A 14,401-nucleotide genomic window follows, 5' to 3' on the forward strand; every position below is an offset into this window, starting at 1 on the left:
GCTCGGGATCCAAGAAGGATTAAATGAGGACATTCTGTCCAGAGGGTGCACTTTGCCCCCCCAGCCACGGGCGGCAGGCAAGGTTGGTGAGCGGGGCGTGATGTGACCAGAGACGAAGCTGACCTCTGTGGAGGCCCAGGTGACGTCCAGGGGCTGGCGGCCAGGAGAGCAAGGGGGAGGCTATTGCAGACGTCCGAGCACAGATGTGGGGGCAGCGTGGACGGCCCCTGTGCGGTGGGACAAGCCAGGCCTGGGGACAGGACTTCGAGGCCGGAAGACGTGGCCACCAGCTCTACCTGACTTTGCCCTGCTCTGTTTTCCCCTAAATAAAAATAGCCCGGACTGTCACCCTTCCCTCTGCCGTCTGAGGATAGTCCCGCCTTCTCTCTCAGCTGCTTGCTGACACCTTGTCACTCTCTTCTCTGCTTTCCTTCCACCTTCAAATATACTTGGGTCCCATTTTTGTCACTAACAGTGCTTGTCCTTGTGGCCCATTTTATCTTTCCTCGGGGCTCCACGCTCCCCTGGGGACAGGGACCTCCTGGGCCTTTTCCATATTTCCGGTCACGGGGGGCCAGGCCAGCATTGCTGCTGTCCTCATGTCCTAAGAGAGATAATTAATGCTCCCAAATTGGGAGCATTTTCCTGAGGCCTTTGGTCTCGTCTCGTACCCTCCATTTTGGGAGCAGGGAAATGAGGAAACTTCACTCAGAGAGGTCATTCGACTTCCCCCACGTCACACAGCTGTGCGTGGTGGAGGCCGGACTGAACCCAGGGCCCTGGCCTCTGTCCCGAGCTCTCTCTGCTGCGCCGGCCTTTCCCGGGTGTGGGGCTGGTCCTCTCACGCCGACAACATCTTCTCGGGCCCACGGAGGTAGCCTTGGCTGACAGTCACACGGAGAGAAAGTCGCTCCTTTTGGACTCTGCTTTTGGTCTTATTTCAGGAGACGCCTCGGGGCTGGTGTCTCCTTCAGACCTCGCTAGGTTTTATTGTCGCCCAATGGACGTAACCTAAAATCTGCCACAAGCTTATGAAGTTTTTCTAGAGTTTAGAGCTTTTTGGATTTCTTTATTGTCGATGAAGAAGATAGAGCTTAAAACGAATTCCCTCGATGTGTTTTATCTGCCATCTGTGAGGGGTGAACAAAACTGGGGTTTTAAAAATCTTTAAAAGGTTTGTAAAAAGTGAGTTGATGAGAAGGAAAATTTCAGGGGAGCGAGAGTCCCGGTGGGCGGTTATTGGGGGGGCCTTGGCCGGGCTCCGGAAGGTGGCGAGGGGTGATGCCCCTCCAGGCCCCCACGCGGGCCCTGCACGGCCCGTGGATGCCCGTCAGCTCCAGGGTTTGTGATGTGGAAGCGCTGGACTCCAGAGTGACCCCTGCCTGCCCGCAGCTGTCAGGACCTGGGCGGTGAGGGCCCTGGGGGCCGTGCTGGTCCCAGAGCCTCTCCTCCCCGGTCCCTGCGGCCTCTGGAACCCGAGAAGGGGGCTTGGTGCCAGAGTCTCAGGAACTTCCCCCAGATTCCACTTCCCAGTGAAGCCCAGGGAGGGACCCCCGACGTCAGTGGGGCGTTGGCACGAGGGGCCAGGGGGATGGCTCGGCCTGGCTCCGTGGGGCCTAGAAGCAGCGGCTGGGCTGTTAGGGAGCTGGGGGCCCACGGAGCAGAGCCCCCAGTGGGTGCATGGGAGGTGCTGATGGGGGCACAGAGGCTGACACTTCCATGTGGGCCCCAGTAGGGGCAGAGCCCCGGCCCAGGAGCCTTTGTAAATATGCCGGTGTTTTTAGCTGTCACATGATGTGGCCACCAGCACTTACAATGCCCTGAGACCCTCAGGACAAAACCATGGGGCACAGGGCTTCTCCAGGGAGGGCAGTCCTGGCACTCCCGGGGGACGATTCCTTCTTGTGGTTTTGTCCTGAGGATCGCAGGGCATCATGAGTGCCGGTGGCCACATCATGTGACAGCTAAAAACACCGGCATGTTTACAAAGGCTCCTGGGCCGGGGGCTGGCGTCTGCTGACCACACAGGGACCCTCCCTTCGGAGTTTGTCAGAAATCACACCCAATTCCTCTTGTCTCTTCCTGCCCAGGTGCCCTCCTCGGAGCCCAGATGTGGTCCGCCCGGGCCAGAGTGGAGCCAGGCTTGGCCAGGGTGGGGCGGCAGGCCAGGGGTCAGGCCTCGTCCCGCCACTGCCCTGGTGACAGGCTGCTGGCCTCCTGGCTGTGCCCCAGCTCCTCGGGGAGGCTGGCCAGCCCTGGCCTCTCCCTCTGCCGCCAGCTCCTCGCCTTCCTGCTCCACCCCACCTCGGCCAGAACATCTGTGTGCTCATGGGGACCATGGCTCTGGCCCCAGCCCGCCCCAGGATGCTGCTCCTTTGGCCCCCACCCTCTCCTCTGGGGCAGGTCCTCAGGGGCACCTGGGCTCGGAGTTCACGCCTGGCTCTGGGGCCCCTCCCTCAGTCCCCAGCTCTTCCCCAAGGCCCCCCCACCCCTTGCCGTCTTCTCTCCAGCTGTTCTTCTCAGCGTCCTGTTGAAGATGGCCACCCAGATGGAGCCTTTGACCCGTGGGCTTCTCGGCCTGCAGCGGCTCTGCAGGGGGGTGAGCGTCAGGAAGCAAGCGGGGAGCACCCGGCCTGAGGGCAGGAGGGGGGAGCCCTCAGCGAGCCAGGGAGGTCTGTCTGCAGGGGCCACAGACAGGACACGGGACACAGGACACAGCCACCCGTGCGGCTCTGCGGGGAGGGCCTGGGGCATGGACGCAGTAAACACCCTGCTCCCTTCTCCTCCGGCCGGCCCGCCCCACGGGGAGCAGCAGGCCGGGGGCCACTGATGCCCGTCACACAGACCCGCCGGGGGGACGCAGAGAGCCGGGGCATCTGGAGCCCATCATACAGATGTGGAAAACGAGGCCAGGGAGTGGGGTGTTGTTTCTCGTAACAACTTTAGTGAGGTGTCATTCACACGCCGTACAGTTCACCTTGGAGCGTGTGCAGGTCAGTGCTGGGGGCACATTCACAGACTCGTGCAGCCACTGCCATCTATCTTAGGACATTTTTCATCACCCCAAAAGGAAACCCACACCCATTAACAGTCACTCCCCACGCCACCCCCACCCTCGCCCTAAAACCACCACTAATCTACTTTCTGTCTCTGTGGCTTTTTCTATTTGGGACATTTCATGCAAATGGAGTCGTATAATATAGTCTTCTGCGTCCGGCTTCTTTCAGTTCACGTGCCGTTTTCCAGCTTCCCGCGTTGTGCCTGTCTGGCTTCCTTCCTTTTCGTGGGTGAGTAATATTCCACGGTGTGGATGGACCCTGGTGGTTTATTCCCCGGTCGGTGGGCATTTGGGCTGTTTCTGCTTTTGGCGGCCGTGACCATTTGTGGACAGGTCTTTGTGTGGACCTTGTTCTTGTTCTCTGGGGTGTATGCCTGGGAGTGGCGTTGTTGTGACTCATGGGGACTGCCAGACGGTTTTCCACGGCAGCGGCCCCGTTTCACATTCGCACCTGCAGGGGTTGGGGCTCCGATGTCCCCACATCGTTGCCAGCACTTGTTATTGTGTCTTTGATGTGAGCCAGCCTGGTGGGGGGTGACATGAGTCTCGTGGCATCAAGGAGTGGGGTTTGGACTATGGTCTTTCTGCCCCCAGAGGCTGTGCCCTCTCCTGGCCAGGAGCTAATCGTGATCGGGGCTGTGCTCCCCGGGTCTCCCGTGTCCCCAGCGGCAGGCTGAGCTCCTGAAGGTCATACAGCCCCGGATCCCTGTGATGCTGGGCCCGCCCCCTTCACCCCACACCCAGCCAGCCGGGGGTGCTGTGCGCTCACGGACCCTCACAGCGTCCTCAGGGTGGGACCCAGGTGGCGGGTAGATCACAGGCCCGGAGTTCTGGAGACCAGGCTGTCAAAGCCCCCGAGACCCCTGGAGCGTTCCGGATGGATGGCTTTCCCGCGTTGTGAATTGTAAAAGTCTCCTTTGTTGGACACGTGCACGCCATAGCTCATGATCCTCGCAGCCCTTGGAGAGGTGAATGCTGTGATCGTCATCTCCTTTTTGTGGGTGAGAAAACTGAAGCCCAGAGAGGTCAGACCACTGGCCCAAGGCTACACAGCAAGTTGGGACCTGACCCCATGTTCGGCCGACCAGTCCATGCTCAGGCCACGGTCTTCACAAACTTCCTTTTCCTCCCTCCCTTTGTTTTCCCCCAAACTCCTTTGTCCCCACACTCCTGACGTTCTACTGGGGTAAGAGGCAGCAGTGAAGGCCCACCTGGCTCTCCCGCGTGGGCAGCCACGGCGTCCTCTGCTCAGCGGTGGGCAGGCGTCCCTCTGGGCCAGGAGCTGGCAGAGCCCCCGGGAGCCTCACACACGGGAGGGATTTGCCCCCAGCCTGGGTGCCTTCTCTCGGTGCCCCAGTCACTCCGATCACTCACTCATTCACTGATGCATCCATTTATGAGTGCGATTATGTGCCAGGCAATTAAAAAACACAAATGTGCAAAACCAGACACAGCCTCTCCCTCATGGAGCTTCCAGTGTGTGGGGAGAGAGAGACAGACGCTGGTCACTGAGTCCCACCTACAATGTAAGCTTGCGGCCAGATCGGGGCTGGGAAGGGGAGGAACACAGGGCAAAGAAAATAGGTAATGGGGCCTTTAACTTCATGGGGTCATCCTGGGGGCTTCCTGGAGGAGGTGACTGTTGATCCAAGGTGCTATTGATAAGGGGGAGTGGACCAGGCATAAGAGGGGAGGGAGGAGCATTTGAGGCAGAGGGGACAGCACATGCAGAGGTCCTGAGGCAGGAGAGAGGCACAGGGTTGGGAGGCTGTGTCTGGAGAGGAAGCTGAGGAGGCAGGCAAGGCTGGCGGCGGACCTCCAGGAGACTTTGGCCTTGATGTAAAGGGCAAGCGGCCCCCACTGAAGGGTTTCGGCTGGGGTGGCATGGGGAGATTTACCTTTGAGAAGCCTCATGGTTCTGCAGGGTGGAACCAAAACGAAGCAGCAGGTCTTGAGGCGGATTTGAGCCAGAGACAGGGGCCGTCAGGGGCAGCGTGAGAGGTTGCTCGGGGCGGCTGAACGGGGCCTCAGCAGGACCTGGGCATCCACTGCCCAGGGCGGCCCCATCTTCCAAAGATGCAGCTGGAAGCCCCAGGCGGGGTTTGGGGTGCGGCAAACAGCGTCTGCCTCCCTTGGCCAGGCCAGGGCCCTGGAGAAGGACCCCCACACCACCCCCACCCTGGCCGGGTCCTTGGCGTCCTCCCCGAGGCCTGGTCATTCACAATCTCCCACTGCCTCCCGGAGCCACGGGGAAACTTCCAGGCCTCGAGGATGGAGGCGCTGGCCCTGGGCCAGCCCGGCTTCCTTGCCCACAGCCCCTCCCGGCCGCCCGCTCCCAGGCGGGGCGCTCATTCCCAGCGCCGAGAGGCGGGCCGGGGTCCGCGGCCAACAGAGACTGTTTACAGCCGGCGGCGGCTCTTGGCTCCAGCGGGCTGGCGGGCTGGCCTCGCAGTGACATGTTTATTCTGCAGGCCCCTGCTGGCCCCAGCTCTTGGCAGGGCCTCGCTGAGGGCTCTCGGTGATGGGGACAGGCTGGCGGCTGGGGGCTGTTTGTGTCCACGCCTGCCTGCTCTCCCTGCCTCCTGTTGTCACGTTCAGGGAGGCAAAAGGTGGAGCCGAGGCCAGGGGCCAGCTCCCCCCCACCACTCCAAGGGCAATGCCCTGGCCCTCTGCTTGGGCTCCCAGGAGACTCCGTGAGGCCAGGGTTCCCGATTCCCACCGGGGAAGGCCTTCAGGGCCCAGCGGTCTGCTTGGCGGCACTTGGGGGCCCCCTTAGCCCGCCGGCCCGGCCAACCTCAGCCACTCGGCCACTTGTCAGATTCCTGCTGAGCACCTGGCGTGTGCCAGGCCCTGGGTGACAGCAGTGAGCAAGACAGATGAGGCCCTGTCCTCTGGGGCTGGCAGCCCCTCTGGGAGGGGCCGGTCATCCCCTGGTGGGTGTGACTGAGGACCATGCAGAGGCCCGTCCCCACCCAGCCACCGGGCACCTTCCTGTTCGGTGTGCCTGTGGTGCCCACTGCCCCCACGGCTGGCTGGGCTTGGGGGCCGGCTTCGGAGCTCTGCGGCTGCAGCGGCCTCTGCTTTCCCGTCTGTGAAATGGGAGAAGGAGGGCACCACTTCACAGGAGACCTCAGGGCCCGTCACTTACTTATTCCGACAGCCACCAGGGTCACCGCACACCACGTCCATGCTGGGCACGCAGTGACCAACAGCAATGGGAGTGGCTCTTAGAGACAGCACGTGAAGGGAGGCAGCTTTTTGGGGGGACAGATGTGATTCTGCGGGGTGGAGCAGAGGATGGAGCTGTATCTCTGGGTCCTCCTCCCTGGGCCTCACTCAGGGAGCATTGGGTCCCGGCCAGGGTGGCCCCACAGGAGGGGTCTGACTAGGGTCTCTGGGGACAGAGGAGGTTCAGGAGGGTTCCAGGTGCCCAGGCCCCTGGGGACCCATGTCAGAGTCTGTGTGCCTCATGCAGCCTTGGCAGGGGGTCAGGGTGCCTGGCTTCTCGTCCTTGTCCTTGATGGGCTGGTGGCTTTGGACGAGTCATGCTGTCTCGCCAGGCCTCAGTTTCTCTGGGGTCTGGCCCTGTGGTGTCCTGATCTTCTCCCCAGGTCTGGGCTCTGGAGCTCTGACAGAGCGGGGCCACGCCGCGTGGCTGGGGCCTCCTCCTGGGCATCTTGGGGGGGCCGCCCCGTGGAGACAGGGGCACTTCCTCGACCGCGTGGGTCCTTAGAGCTCAGCCCTTTGCTCGGACACGGCCCCTCGCCGCTTTCTCTCCTGCCCCCTCCAGGTCTTTGCCCCCGTAGCCCCGTCCCCTTTAAATGGGTCCACGGGGGTCCTCGGTGCCTCTAGATCAGGGTTGGCAAACTTTTTCTTAAAGAACCAGATGGTAGATATTTTAGGCCTCGTGGGCCTGTCTCTGGGTCTCTGTCCCATCATTCTTCTTTGTTATTTGTCTATTTTTCACAATCCTTTAAGAATGTAGAAACAGCCTCAGCTCGGCGGGCGGGGGGGTTGCAGTTGGCTGCGCGACCTGCTGCTCTGGACCAGCGAGGTGGGGGGGCTCGCTCCGTGGGTCAGCCCACGCGCAAAGTCTGCTGCGCTGCTGCGTACATGTTGGCCCCGTTAACTGTGACGGCAGCCCTGTGTGACAGGCTGTCTGATCCATTTTACAGATGAGGAAACTGAGGCACAAGGGGATTAGGGAGCCTGTCCACGGTGTCACAGCTGGTCAGGGCAGCGCCGAGATTTGACCCAGACCACCCACGTCCTCATTCTTTACTGCGGCTCCCCATCCCATGGCTGTTGGCGCCTGGCTTCTCTGCCTCCCGCCCCCACCCCGATTATTTTGAATGGAAAGGAAGCCAGATTCCATTCCTGGCTTTTTTTGCCTCTCCCTGGGCCCCCAGACAGCGTGCATCCCCCTGGGCATTTACTCTTCCCATCATCTCCCCATCCCCTTCACCTGCCCCAGATTAGGGAGCCACACTCTGGAGCAACTCGGAGTTCCAGAAATGGCCTCGGCAGCACCTGCTCCTCCATGGCCAGCCCGCGGGTCAGGCAGGGCCGAGCGGTGTCCCTTCAGCTGCTGGCCCGCATTCTGCAACCCTATATCTGAGCCATGTGGGCTCGGCTGTGGCACGTGACCCGAGGCGGGGAGTCAGAGCCTCAGGCGGGTAGTCCGACATGGCCCGCTGGGCCTGCCCTGTCGGTGGAGGCAGCTGAGGCTGAGGGGGGCACTGGGAGAGGCTGTCCCCCACCACTGGTCAGGCCCCGGGCACAGAGTATGACCCACTGGGGTCCTGAAGCTGTGGGCCAGCAGGGGCTGGTTCTGAACTTCCAGGCCTCTCAGCTTGCTGTAAAAAAGACAGGGAGTTTAGACAGGTGCTTCAAGTGAGAGAAAACACAAATAATAAATGCATGGGAAAATATTTAATGATAACACTCAGTGCTGGTGAAGGGGCAAAAATATGGCTCATTCGTATCGCTGAAGGCAGCACAATTCTGTATCCTGTTGTCTTTTCCCCCAAACCATTTGTCCGTATGTATCAAGGGCTTTAAAAATACTCGATACTTTAACCCAATAATCCCATTTCTGGAAATGCATCCTCAGGAAGTAGCCTTGCGAGAATGAAACCAGTGAGGTACACAAAGATGTTCTTTTCAGTGTTATTTATAATAGTGGGGGAAATTCGAAATGTCCCATAATAAGGTGCGGTTAAGAAAACCGCTGTGTGTCCCTTGTGGGAAATATGACGTGGCGTTAAAATGATGGCCGCGCAGCCCATTTCAGCAGAGAGACGCTGATGAGTCAGACTGAGTCAAGATGAGCAGAACCCACATTTTACCCTCACGTTGATTAGAGCCTTAAAGAAATACGTCCACGTGAGGCCAGGCTGGGGGGCTCGGAAAGCTGATGCGGCCGAGTTCAGAAGGTGATAGGGACACACTGCAGCATCCTTTCATGCTGTCGCCGTGGTGTCTGAGCACTGAATGTGAGGGGGGCCTTTTGCTGGTTCCGTGCCGCAAGCCTCTGTGTCGCGTGGCCTCGCTTCCGTCCTCTGTGAAGTGGGCTGGCACCTTTGTGGCTTCCCTCAGGCCATGGGGTCTGGAGGGCCCTATTTTGCATGCACTCTAGGGGTGACCAGTTGCTGTCCCGCGTGGAGCTGGATTGTCCCCATCCAGCCTGACGAGACCAGAGGTGGAGTGGGGCCGTGAGAGTGGAGCCGTGTGGACCAGGACACCCCTCTGCGGGCGTCCCAGGGAGCCTGGCCTCTGATGTTGAGAGCCTACGAGGCAGGTGCAGGTGGCCTGGGCGAGGCCACCCAAGCCCTTTCCCCAGCTTCCATGCTGCCACGTGGGGTGGACGGCTTTCCTCCCCGCAGCTGACGAGACCTTTGAACTCTCGGGTCTCGTGGCCGCAGGGGGCTGAGAGCTTCTGTGTCACCTTGGTGGCAATGTCAATTGAAACATGGTTTCCGTTTGATAGAAGATGCCTTTCGTGGGCTGAGCTGTGTCCCCCCAAATCCATGTGTTGGAGCCCTGACCCCCAGCATCTCAGAACGTGACTCTGTTTGGAGACGGGGCCTTTAAAGAGGTGATTGGGTTGAATGAGGTCATCAGGGTGGCCCTGCTCCAGTATGACTGGTGTCCTTATAACAAGAGGCAAGCGGAACACAGACACACACAGAGGACATGTGAGACGCAGGGAGAACACAGCTGTCTACACGCCAAGGAGAGAGGCCCCAAAGGAAGCCAGCCCCGCCGACACCTTGATCTCTAACTTGCAGCCTCCAGAAGGGTGAAAAAAATGCCTCTGCTGTTGGAGCTGCCCAGCCCGCAGGACTTGGTTATGGCGGCCCCGGGCTGACTGGCACACTGCCCCCCAGACGTCCGTGAGGGTGGTCGCCCACCCACAGGGTGACAGCCCAGGATGTGAGAGCAGCCTCGGGGGGCGGTTCTGGGTTTTCTGAATCGTCCCTTACTGTTGGACACGCAGAATGTTCCCCACTGTTAAAAGGACATCTTTGTTCACTTTATCATTTCCATTCTGTGGGGTCCGTTTCCAGGAGCGTCCCAGGGCCGGGGCTGCGCAGATTTCTACCACCAGCCCGAGGGCTTTTGTCACCAAGGCTGGTCCTGCCACGTGAGGAAGACGCCCCCAGCCCTGGGTGCCCGGAGCTTGGCTCACACCCATGGGGAGCGCCCTTGAAGGGACTCCACGACCTTGGAGCCCATCTCCCGGGCCCAGATCTGAGCTGGGGTTCTCACAGGCGCAGAGAGCGCTGGGGGACCGCTCGGCCTGGGGTGGGAGGGAGGGCCGGCGTCGGCGGGCGGCTGGGCTCGCGGGCTCCGAGCGCGGAGGTCAGCATGCTGTTGGCAGCCGCGCTGAGTCAGTCGTGTGGGAACGGAGGCCTCGGGCGTCCCCACAACGGTTTTCTGTGGCTGGTTCCGTGAGAGAGAGAGCCGCGAAGGGGGGCGGAGGCCATCCCGGGGCATCTCCTGCCAGGCGGGGAGCTGGCAGCGGCACCCTTCCTCCGGGTACATAATATCCCGTAATAGGGCCTGGCTGTTCGGAGGCAGAGACAGAAAAGAGATTGACATCATGCGAGAATTGGGTTCGGTGAGTGGAATGCCTGCTGGCCCTCTCTCCACAGTAGTGGCTACTGCTCATGGGGCACTCCCTCGGGTGAAGCCGCCCATGCTGGGCGAGCAGTGTCCCCAGGTTCACGTCCCCTGGAGCCCCTGAAGTTGGCCTTATTTGGAAGTAAGGTCTTTGCAGATGTAATTAGTTAAGATTAGGTCACACTGGATGACGGTGGCCCTAAATCTGATGCCTGCTGTCCTTAGAAGAGGGGAGTCTGGATTCTGGCAGAGAGGATGGTGTGTGGAGACAGACACACACAGAGAAGCCACGTGAGGACGGAGGCAGAGATGAGAGTGATGCAGCTCCAAGCCAAGGAGTGCCAAGGATGGCTGGCAGCCCCCAGAAACCAGAAAAGGCAGGAAGGATGCTCGGAAGGAGTGTGGCCCTGCCCACACCGCGATTTCAGCCTTCTCCCAACTGTGAGAAAGCGAATTTCTGTCATTTTAAGCCACTCAGTTTGTGGTACTTGGTGACGGCAGTGCTGGGACCCCAGTGCGCACGCCCGGTGGACCGTCCCTTTCTCTCCCTCCATGGCCCTGGCACGTCCCCTCCACAGACTGCACGTGTCTCAGGAGATCAAAACATCTTCTGCACAGCCTTGTGTCCTAGGTGGGGCTGGCAGTGGGCCAGCACACAGTAGGTGCGCAGTGAGTGTTTGCTGGTGGACGTCGAGGGCCATGCAGCAGGATGGCTGGGGCAGGGAGAGAAGGGAAGGGTGACTCTCAGAGCAGACCCTGTGGCCACGGGGGGCGGCTCCTTCCCTCCCCGCATGTGCCCTCCCCAGCTGTCCTGTCTTGGCTCGGGGGGCACGGCCGGGAGGGCGCTGTGCCAGGCCGGGCCAGGGGGCTCTGCTCACATGCATCTCCTGCCTCTTGCCGGCTGCCCGGCTTTGGGTGACTTGCCAGACCTCAGTTTTCCCAGCTGTAAAATGGGTTTGCAGCACCCCTTCTTTGGGTTGTCTGGGCGAATAAGCGAGGTGGCCCATGGAAAGCAGTGTGCCTGACATTTCTGAGGGTCTTGACAAAGGCCGATGTGGTGGATGAGCAGTCAGGGCCAGCTGAGGGGGGAGGCGGGAGGGAGGAGGGTGGGAGGAGGCAGGGAGGAAGGCGCAGTGGTTGAGAGTGTGGCCTTAGAGTGGGGCAGGTCTGATTTGGGAATGCACCATTTCTATCCTGTGATAACCTTGGGCCACTGACTCTACCCCTCTCTGCCTCAGTCTCCCCATGTGGAAAATGGGAGCCAACCTCACAGGTGGCTGGGAGGGTGTGAGGCTTGAGGCCTGTGGCTGGAGGTGACGGCAGGGTGGGAGAGGGTGCCTGACAAGGACGGACACGCTGTGCCTGTTGGAAATGGCTTGTCTTCATTTCTGGGCTGCATTTGGGGTTGAGAAACGAAGTGCTGGCAGGACAAACCAGAGGAAGGTTCTAGGCGTGAAAGCCTTTGCAACCGAAGCTTGGTCATCCCTGCCAGGGGCCACGCAGAATGTGACCAGATCGGAGCCAGAAGGTCCCTGAGCATCCTCTCCTCCATCCTCCACATCTGACGGGGGATCCCAGGCACAGAGGGAACATGGCTTGCCCAAAGCCACACAGCGTGTGCGAAGGGGCGCTGGGTCCCGACCCGCGTGCTCTGCCTCCTGGCCTGCCCTGGTTTGTGTGTTGAGGGGTTTGCTTAAGATTGGGGGCCCTCTGCACTCGCGCATCTCCCTGCTGGGGTCCAGTCCCTGCATCGGGAAGCGTCTGGCAAGGGTCAGAGGGCGGTCTGCCCCGTGGAACCGAGGCATCTCGGGGATGGAGACCCCAGTGTGCTTTGCCAGGAGCCAGGGCGTCTGTCACCATCACATCATCCCTCAGGGTTGGCAGCGGGCAACTGCCCAGAAAGGCGTCTTTTCCTGTGGTCGTTTCTTTCCTTCCAGCATTTTCCAAAATTGCATATGAGGCCCCCATGTGCCAGCTGCAGCCCCAAGCTCGTGCGACCCCATCCTTGTTCCCCCAAGACCACCAACCGGGCTGCTTTCTTGCCCATTGCACAGATGGGTTCGCCGAAGCCTGCAGGCTGGGGTTCCTTTCTCTCTTTCTGGCCTGGGTCCAGGAAGGCAGCCTCCCCTGGTCACCTGGCCCTGCGGGTGACAGGAGTTTTCTTTGGGACAGGTGGGCAGCACATCCCAGGGTGACCCCAGCCTGAGGGAATGGGGCCCCTGCTGCTATTTTCGGCTGTTCCAGGTGGGCCCTTGGCTGCTGCCACCCCCAGCGAGCCTCAGCTGCCCAGCCTTGGTGGCCTGCCGGTTCTTGCATGATGTCGGAGCATCATCCTGGCCCTGGGAGCCAGCACCCCCACGCTCAGCCACTCACCCCTTTCTCGGGAAGGCAGGGAGGGGAATCCCAGGGCTTGTCCTCCACCCTTCTGGGCCCGAGCAACTCAGCGTCACCCAGGCCCAGGACTCAGAGCCCTTTGTGGTCCCCGCTTCCAGTGGGTGGCTGTAAAAATAGCACTTGGTTTGAGTTAGGACCTGGGGGCGGGCGGGGGTCCGGTTTCCCTGCTCCTGGAGGAATTACCGGCCCACATGTTGCCAGGAGGCTTGGCTGGGAGAGGCCAGCGCGGCTCCAAGGCGGCGAGCGGGCGGCGGCGCAGATGGAAACCCAATCACCCCCGGCTCAGCAGACTGTTTGATTTATTTTAAAACCGAGCAGATGGCTGCGACGGGGGCTTGTTTAAGTTCAGCTCAGAGCCGGGCCCACGGCCAGCAGCCTCGGGGCAGCTGTGCCAAAAATTTTTCAATGACTTTGGTCGTCCAACCACCTCTTCCCCTCCCTTTTGAACTTCAGCCTCACCACACACATGTCGGCCTTCTCGCGCCCCGTCCACCCCCCCCACCCCCCCCACCCCCCCCCCCGCCTTTTCCCCGCGCCTGCCCACGTTCTGAGCCTCCTCCCCCGGGTCTCTCTCTGTCTCTCTTGTTTCTGAGTCTGTCCCTCTCCCCATTTCCTTTCTCAGGGAACCTTCCCAAATCCTCCTCCCAGCTCCCTGGCGTCCCCTCCAGCCTCCCCGTGCCCCGCCCCCACCCCGCCTGTCCCCCCACCGCAGCCCCCTCCCCCTCCCTGGCCCAGCAAGGCACGTGGGAGAACAGCCAAGCCTTTGTGGCCACACAGCGTCCTCTGGGCTGTCCCCTCTCTGAGACACCGTGGCTGGGAAAACCAGGCCCCGACCATAAAACCCTGAAGTAGACCAGCCCTCTGAGGTCAAGAGGCTCGGCCCTGGAGGCCAGGGCCGGCCTGCAGCTGTCCCTGCTCGAGGGGAGGTGGCCTGCTCACCCATGAGGAGCCCGCTGTGTGGCTGGTTGGCGGCTGCTGGCTCGATTCACATTCCCCCAGCACACACACGCACACACGCTGTTTGTGAAGTGGGCGGGTCACACCCCCCATGCTCCCGAAGGAATTAATCGGTCCCCTGTTCTAATGGCAGCAGGCTCGCCAGCCCAGGGACCGCCTGCTGGCCCCAGACCCCAGCCGGGGCCGCCGCCTCGCCAGCATGCCCTAAGGGGCCCAGCACACGCTGCCCGCACCGCCTGGCTTCCTGAACAAGCCGAGGCTTTAAAATAGCAGCCGGCTCTGTAAATAAGCCGGGTCCAGAGAGGAGCGCTCTCCAGGCAGAAGGGGCGCGGCCCCCAGCCACCCCGGCACCATGGCGGGGGGCGCCGATGGCTCCCCGGCCCCTTGCCTGGGCTGGGGGCCAGGCCCCGCGGCAGGCCCTTGCTGGAGCCGGCCTGTTTTTCCGCCTCTGAGTGGAGAGGCCAGCTCTGTGGTTGATCTGGTGGGAGCTGACTCAGCTGCCTGTCCTGGCCTCTGTCCTCTAGGGTCACCCACGACCAGCTGGCCCGCCTCAGGGAGGGCGGGAGAGGCCCACACCAACCTGGCCACATGGCAGCCGAGGGTCGGCTGGGGGAGAGGGCGAGGACAGGCTGCTGGCTCCACTTCTCCCTTCCTCTCGGCCGCGTCTGTGCTGGCAGGGAATGTGCCTGGCCCCCGTCGCCCTCCGCCCTCCCTGTGGTCCTCAGTGGAACGACGTCACGAGTCTGAGGGCGGAGGCCCTGGCCTCTCCCTCCATCAGACTCTGCCCTGAGCTGGCCCAGCGAGGCTCGGGGTACACTGATCAGTGTGGGGAGCCCAGCTCCAGGGGGGCATCAGAGCAGGGCTCCT

General features: G+C 61.4%; 1 protein-coding gene and 1 long non-coding RNA gene across 4 annotated transcripts in view; one reads left to right on the forward strand and one right to left on the reverse strand.

Moving 5' to 3' along the window:
• The window catches only part of GSE1 (Gse1 coiled-coil protein), a 407,880-nt gene that overhangs the window by 26,595 nt on the left and 366,884 nt on the right, over positions 1 to 14,401 (forward strand). The window lies entirely within an intron of this gene.
• LOC138923394 (uncharacterized) lies at positions 8,730 to 13,622 on the reverse strand. The gene is made up of 2 exons (XR_011436942.1): positions 13,517 to 13,622; positions 8,730 to 10,127 (listed from the first exon to the last, which is right to left on the reverse strand). It is a non-coding gene; the product is annotated as an uncharacterized lncRNA (long non-coding RNA).

This window comes from Equus caballus, chromosome 3 (assembly GCF_041296265.1).
Source record: "Equus caballus isolate H_3958 breed thoroughbred chromosome 3, TB-T2T, whole genome shotgun sequence".
Taxonomy (NCBI): domain Eukaryota; kingdom Metazoa; phylum Chordata; class Mammalia; order Perissodactyla; family Equidae; genus Equus; species Equus caballus.